Genomic DNA, 7928 nt, shown 5'->3' with positions numbered 1-7928 from the left:
CAATCCGATGGATACATCTGTTGTAGAGTTGTCACTGACTCAGACGTACTTATAAATATAATTATTTTCTGTGACTGTATATTACATTAATTTGTAGGTTCCTTTACTATAGATAATTTAGCTGATCTGTAACAATAACATCTTCATGCCTTATATATCATGTACTGTAGTACGCCGCTAGATTAGAACTGACGAGGAAAGGTAACACACGGCCAGCGAAAGCTCTATTATTGTAGAGCCCAGGTGGTCGTGTGGTGCAGCGGGACGGCTGCAGTGCAGGCGATTTGGTGTCACGATATCACAGTAGCATGGGTTCGAATCCCGGCGAGGGAAGAACCAAAAATTTGCGAAAGCAAATTTACAGATCTAACATTGTTGGGTTGATGTTTAGACGAGTTGTATATATATATATAAATTAACAACTTTGACACCAAATGGGATAAATGAAAAGATGTAGTTCGACACCATGCAGTGCTTCACATCTGGGTTATATTACTTATTATTACAGTCTCCGTTTCTATTTCTTTACCTTACTCATCTCTAAAATAAATCTGTTGAATATAACAATTTAAATTGCTTAATTTTTTGAGGGCTGTATAAGTACCAAGCCACGTCCAACTATTTTACTTTAGTCAAAATTTGTTATTATATTTTAACGGCCGTTTGTTTTAAACATCGCAGACTCTAATGTAACTACACTACAGTTGTCAAATCTGAAATATTTAGAAATTTAGACCGTTCAGTGCTGTTTATTTGGAATTCTTATTGACGCAATCTTTCTTGTAACATCATAATATCGACACCGTTAAAGCTTTAAAATTGTGCTAGTTCACATCGCACATTATTATTTTTATTTAAAGCATATATTTGAACTCTCTGATGTAATTAGTCATATAACCTATGTCATATTCAACAAATTTTTAGAATGGTGCAAGCGTCTTAACTGATGTTCGGTTTGCCTTTTTTATTGTATAAATTTCAAGATTTAGTAAAAGTTTAATCTAAGAAGACTTAAATATGATTCATTTAACATCAGAATCTGACTGACGAAGGATATCTGTTATCCGAAATATTTATAAATAATTACATTTATAGTTCCTTTTTATATCATTGGTGTTGTTATGTACACTTTTTAGGCGTTTATATAATTTATTTTATTGTGTACATGTATCGTTATATATATAACTCGTCTAAACATCAACCCAACAATGTTAGATCTGTAAATTTGCTTTCGCAAATTTTTGGTTCTTCCCTCGCCGGAATTCGAACCCATGCTACTGTGATATCGTGACACCAAATCGCCTGCACTGCAGCCGTCCCGCTACACCACACGACCACCTGGGCTCTCAAAAGAAGAGCTTTCGCTGGCCGTGTGTTACCTTTCCTCGTCAGTTTTAATCTAGCGGCGTACTACAGTACATGATATATAAGGCATGAAGATGTTATTGTTACAGATCAGCTAAATTATCTATAGTAAAGGATCCTACAAATTAATGTAATATACAGTCACAGAAAATAATTATATTTATAAGTACGTCTGAGTCAGTGACAACTCTACAACAGATGTATCCATCGGATCGCCATCAATGATGGTGATACATGGCTGTGTACACATATATATATACATAAAATACAAATTATTAGAATATTTGAGTAAGTTGTTATAAATCATTTATAGTCAAGAAATCAACACATTTTTGTTTTAAAGTGTCCAGGTTTTCACATTTTATTTCATTTGGTTGTTTATTCCAAAGTTAAGATGAGCTATATGCAAAAGATTTCTTCATTGAATTTTTGTTCGGTCGTACAACAGCTAAATTTTTATTTGCAGATGACCTTAGATTTCTACTATATAGGTTAACAGTTGGACAACAGAGTTCCTTTAAGTAATCAGGTGCTTTATCGTTTAGAATTTTATAAACAAGAATTAGTTTATGATATGAAATTCTAGATTTGAAATTCAACCATTTTAGCTCTTAAAATGAATTTATACTAGGTGTTAGTATTGGTGCATCAAGTATAATCATTGCAGCTCTTATCTTCATTTTAAGAATTTTTTTACTTGCAGATTTTGATCAGGAAATATGAAGATGTCGAAGAGATGGTGAGTCATATTTGTGAAAAGGGAAGGTGGTTGTAGTTGACAACATAACATGACAGGACTACAATACAACTAAATGGGAGAACATGTAGGACAGAGAAACACACGAATAATAGCTAACAAAAGGTACCAGGTTTAAAATATAATAGGCCAGACGCGCGTTTCGTCCATTAAAAACTAGTTAAACTACACAGGGACGCTCAGATGAAAAAAATTCGAAAGCCCGTAAAATGTACGATCGGGATGATTTCAACTTCACCATTTGGAACTCTTGGTTTAATAGCTTCCTTGTGAGCAGCAACCCTCTATCCCGGACGTCAACTTTAAGGATTATTTGTTTAAATAAAAGAGGGACGAAAGATACCAGAGGGACAGTCAAACTCATGGATTGAAAATAAACTGACAACGCCATGGCTAAAAATAAAAAGACAAACAAACAAATGAATAATTGATTCCAATACAGGATGTTTTTACTGTAAATTAAGGAAAATCTTATTTTATAAACCCTATTCTGCAAGCAATACGGTATGTAATCTCGACAGGAACAATCAATAATTCAATCATTGCTATGTCAAAAGACTCTGGTCTATTGTTGGTATACGTTTTGTGCTTTCCTTTGGGACAGCTGTCACCTTTATTAGTAGAAAATTAGATTCATTTGTGACGTAAATTCCAACTTACTTGTTGGTAAATATATTGGGCCTTTCATTTTCAGTGCAGCTGCCATTATAGCATCAGCGTAACTGTTCTTGACTCTCTCAGCTGCAAGACAGCTTACTCATAAACTCTTTAGTGCGACAGGGCCGGAGTTTCAACTCGTTACCTCCCTAATTCTAGTCGATAACACTTTCATGCAATCATCGCTGCTATGAAACAGCATAATGGCATTTTACAAATACACTAAAAAACGTAGAAAATGTCGATCTATTTTCTTTCTTTATTTTATTATGATTAAGACAATAACAATCAAAACCAAGGAGTAAACAAAGACTCTCAAAACCAAAGGACATTAACATCAACAGTTATAAATAGTAATAAAGAAACAACACGAACTACAGAATTGTCTGTATGAAATATTCGGCATTGTTCTTTAAGCGAGCAATAATTAATTTAGGTTTATAATGTTCAATCTTGCTGAAGACTTTTTCGTTCATATCATACTTATTGATAGTCGACCTTAAATATTTTAATTATTATATTTGAATGACATTTTATTTTTCAGATTGAAAAAGTATGCATGTTATTTAGAGGCTATAACATATTTATAACTTTAGTCAATAATCATAAGAAAAAGGATATTAATGCAGCTTTCTTAATTAAAAAGAGAAGAATAAAATGCTCCCAAAGCTCAGTATTAAAGGCAACAGAAGTATACCGCTGTTCGAAAGTCGTAAATCGATGGAGAGAAAACAAATCCGCGTTACAAACTAAAACCGAAGGAAACAAAAAATTCTATAACTCGTGATAAGTGAGTACTTCACATAACAATAAAAACCTTCATCCTACAATCAGCAAACTATTATACAAGTCAACTAACATGTGTGACGGGTATAACTTGTAGGGTAATAACAATATACATACATTGGTGGATAATATAAAAAAAAATTAAAAATTAAATATTAATGCTTTGAAATGCTTAAATTTATTGAGGGTCTTGGCCAATCTAGTTTTTCTCAATAACAATACCAAATATTAATTATTATATAATTGAAGAATAATTTGAACGTGTTTGTAGAATCAGATCTTTCACGATCCTTTTCACGATCTTCAAAAAACGGAATGTGATCTTTCACGATCCGAAAAATCAATTTTATGTAAATATTTCTTTTTTTACCGAGTTTCAGATTATGTTCATACAAAATAACTATGAGAACCATTTGATTCATTCAAATAGAATGCCCTTATTGGGATAAAAATAGTTTATTCGACTTTGTGAACAAATCATGTTTGTTTACATTTTTTATGTCATCGAAATATTGTTGTTTTGTAAAAACTGTGTACTTTTAAAACTGGATTTTCTCACATTCTGATCATAATGTTAAACTATTTTGACAGACAGTTTTATTTTGTTGTAAAATTGTCTGTGTAATTAATTAAATTAGATCGTTTACTGACTTTTCACGTCTTCTCGATCAAATATATTTCACGATCCGTCACCAGAGCTATCACGATCGTCTCGCAATACTTGACCACCGTTATATATTCTTTCACGATCATTTCACTCGTTAAACCGAATGACACCCGTGTAGAGGTAAAGGGGAAGGTTAAAAACATGTTAAACATTTTCACGTCTGTCCCAAGTCAGGAGCCTCTGGTCTTTGTTAGTCTTGCATGTTTTTTAATTCTATGTTTTTGTGTATATTTCGGAGTTTAGTATGACGTCCATTTTCACTAAACTAGTGTCTCTTAATAGAAACTGGACGATATACCAAAATACCACAAAATGAAAGAAAATGTAAAATATGTAATATCTTAGACGATGAATTTCATTTTTTCTTTAACTGTAAAATAAATGAAAATAAAAGAGAAATCTTTCTAAAATATTATATACAAAAATATGTGAATTTTAATACACTTAATTTTACTGATAAACTCGTGATTATACTAAATCCACCAACACCAAATGATGTAAAAGCAGTTGTTTCTTTTATTAAAGAGTCATTAGAACTGAGGAAAGGAGAACAATAACTGTTTTTATCATATATCTATTATAATATTGTCGAGTTTTCATTATGTTTGATCATGTTTGTTTTGTATTTGCCATAACCTAAATTGGTTTTGGTCTGTTTTGCAAATAAAGAATCATTATTATAGTATACATTTTGTTTAAGAGCCATCTGAAGCAAGCCTCCGTGTGCGGGAGTTTCTCGTTGCATTAAAGACCCATTGGTGGCGTTCGGCTGCTGTCTGGTCTTTGATCGGTTTGTTGGCTCTTTGACACATTCCCCTTTTCAATTCTCAATTTTTAAAACTGCTATGATTGATTGATCGTTACTAACTTAAAGTCAAGTGACTAATATTTCATTCATATTCAGATCGAGAAAATCTTTCCACGGGGTTACATAATAAATCAAGGACTAATTGCAATGAAACTGATACGATTTCTACTATTGACGAGGAATTATTTTAAGACAAACGAGCTTCAAATGATTTTTTTTTCTCATTTGAATTATTATACATTGTGTACTCTAATTTTTAATTTTATCTAGATAAAACAAGAAAAATATGTAATGCAGTGTGATGCCAATGAGACAACTCTCCACCAGTGACCAAATGACACAGAAATTACCAAGTATATGTCACCGTACGGCCTTCAACAATAAGCAAAGCCAACACCGCACAGTCGGCTATAAAAAGCCCAGAAATCACAAATGTAAACCAATTCAAACAAAAAAAAAAACGGCATAATTTATGTACATTTTTTTTTTAATGAGAAACATATTGAACACTACAACAACCGACAACCACTGACTCACTGGTTCTGACTTGGGACAGGTACAGAATACATACAGAATAAAGTGCACGTTTTTGGCGAATTTAAACTTGTCGAGTCTGTGTTATTTTTTTTCATCTATTCCGACAACTGCTTTGTATCAAACATTTGAAAAAAATGTATATTGTAATATGTTAAATGTATGGATGTTCTGGTCAAATTGGCTGCTCCATGCAAGCTCAAAATAGAGACCATGACTTGTCTTTTTTTTTATTTGTCAAGTCATAAACTAACGAAGAATTCAACATATCACTAATCATAAACACTCATCAAAGATACCAGGTTTGTTTAAAAATGTAGTCACTCAACCATAAAATCAAAGGCAAACTAGCCTTTTGACACTCATTTTAGAAAGTTCAAACCTTTATGTATTTGCTTAAAGGAGAGGTGTTAATATCATAACATCTTCACATTAGACTGTATTCAGCAACAAAAAAACAAAAACAAAACCGCACACACACACACAAACACGATTACACGCATGCTGCAGGTCTATATTTCGCAACTCAGAATTAACAAACTGAAATTTCAAAATAAAACAAAAAACATTAAACTAATTGTAAAACAGTTGTTTTGCATTAACTGAATCGTGTTTCAGAAAATTGCATTTGTATTTTTACTTTCGGTATCATATTGACGTCAGTAAAACGGGTATTTATAAACCTTTATAAGTGTATTTCTTATATCTTCCTACTTTAACAGTAAAACCGCCACGGGTAATGGTGTTTAAGGGGACGTTAATAAACTTACTGTTATATAGAAGACACGATACGGTTACAACTGATCGACATTTTAAAGTAAACGTATTTTTTTCTCGCGATGAAGCCTTAAAGATGTATTACCGTTTGGATTTAACCAAAGACAACTTTAATAATGGATCTACAATTCATGGAACGTCCAGTGCTTCTGTCGGGAAGTTGTCTATTTTTTGTTACTTTCGGTATTAAAAGGTAATTCCATTTAGAAATACAAAACATATTTATAGACGTCAATAAAACGTGTATTCAAAATCCCCAGAAGACAATTTATAGAAACAGCTAATATGCGAATCCCTATATAGGATATAATACCACTTAACGAAAAGTTTAACTATAAAGGAAACGTTTCTCAATATGAAACCTTCGAATATCTTTTACAGCCAGGACTCGATCAAAGACAAGTTTGATAATGGATATACAATTTATGGAACATTAAGTGCTTGTAAGAAACATTCGTTTGTTATTCAGAAAATACCTACAATTCGCGTTGTTCAGATAGGTGGAAAGTTTCACACGCTCGACAACCGCAGACTTTGGGTTTTCAAGAAGCTAGAAGAAAGTGGCACTATCACAGATATACATGTGCAAACCGTCAGTCGTTCTATGCTAGAAGACAGGAAATTTACCACAACAAATGGAGGGACTGATGTAACTGTCAGAAGTACTAATGATGACTATGATTTGTTCTAGAACTTTTGTGTGCAGAACGTATTTTTACAATTTTGTTTTTAATTTTCAGAGTGGTTTGAAAGTGTAATTATATATTCAACCTCCTGTAACGTTTTCGTTACACAAAGAACCAAGAAATTTTCAGACTTAATATCAAATCGATTAATTTTCTTTTAAAAACAATTATGGATTGTCTGCATACTTCAAGTTAACTTACACTCAACACGAAAATAGTATGAAGAAATCAGAAAAACGTACTTGTAGAGGATTATTGTTCACAGGGTAATGTGGAGCTTTCATGTTACTTTGAAAACATATAAGCAAATATTCATTAGATTCCAAAAACAGAGAAGTTTGAAATCACAATCAGCTTTAACTTGCATTAATAGACTACTTTGTGTAACCAAAGACAATTATGACCACAAACAAGTGTTCCATATACAAGATTCTTTCAATCGCTGCTATTATTGGAATTATATACCTGAATTTTAATGTTGAATAATCTATAACATAATATATAATCAAACTGTGAAAAATTTAATCGTAGTTGCTATTTTCAGGATTTTTTTTAAATTTTAAATTTTACTTTTGGTATCAATAAATTATTAAAAATATATATGTTTACTAGTTTTACTTTCAGTTTCAGAAAAAGTTTAATACTATTCAACAATGATTTGACAAACGTTTGTAATTGGTATTGCAAATATAATGATAACTATTGTCTTTCATTTACTTTTACTAGCTTTTGTTATTGTTTTATTTATTTTAGCCTTTATCTTATGTTTTAAAAAATACAGAAAAAAAGAATAATAAAGTTTTCATTATGAAAGTTGACTTTTAAATGTGTATAAAAAGAAGATGTGGTATGATTGCCAATGAGACAACTGTCCACAAGAGATCAAAATGA

Source organism: Mytilus galloprovincialis, chromosome 1 (genome assembly GCF_965363235.1).
Source record: "Mytilus galloprovincialis chromosome 1, xbMytGall1.hap1.1, whole genome shotgun sequence".
Taxonomy (NCBI): Eukaryota; Metazoa; Mollusca; class Bivalvia; order Mytilida; family Mytilidae; genus Mytilus; species Mytilus galloprovincialis.
Note: the sequence above shows the minus strand (reverse complement) of the source record.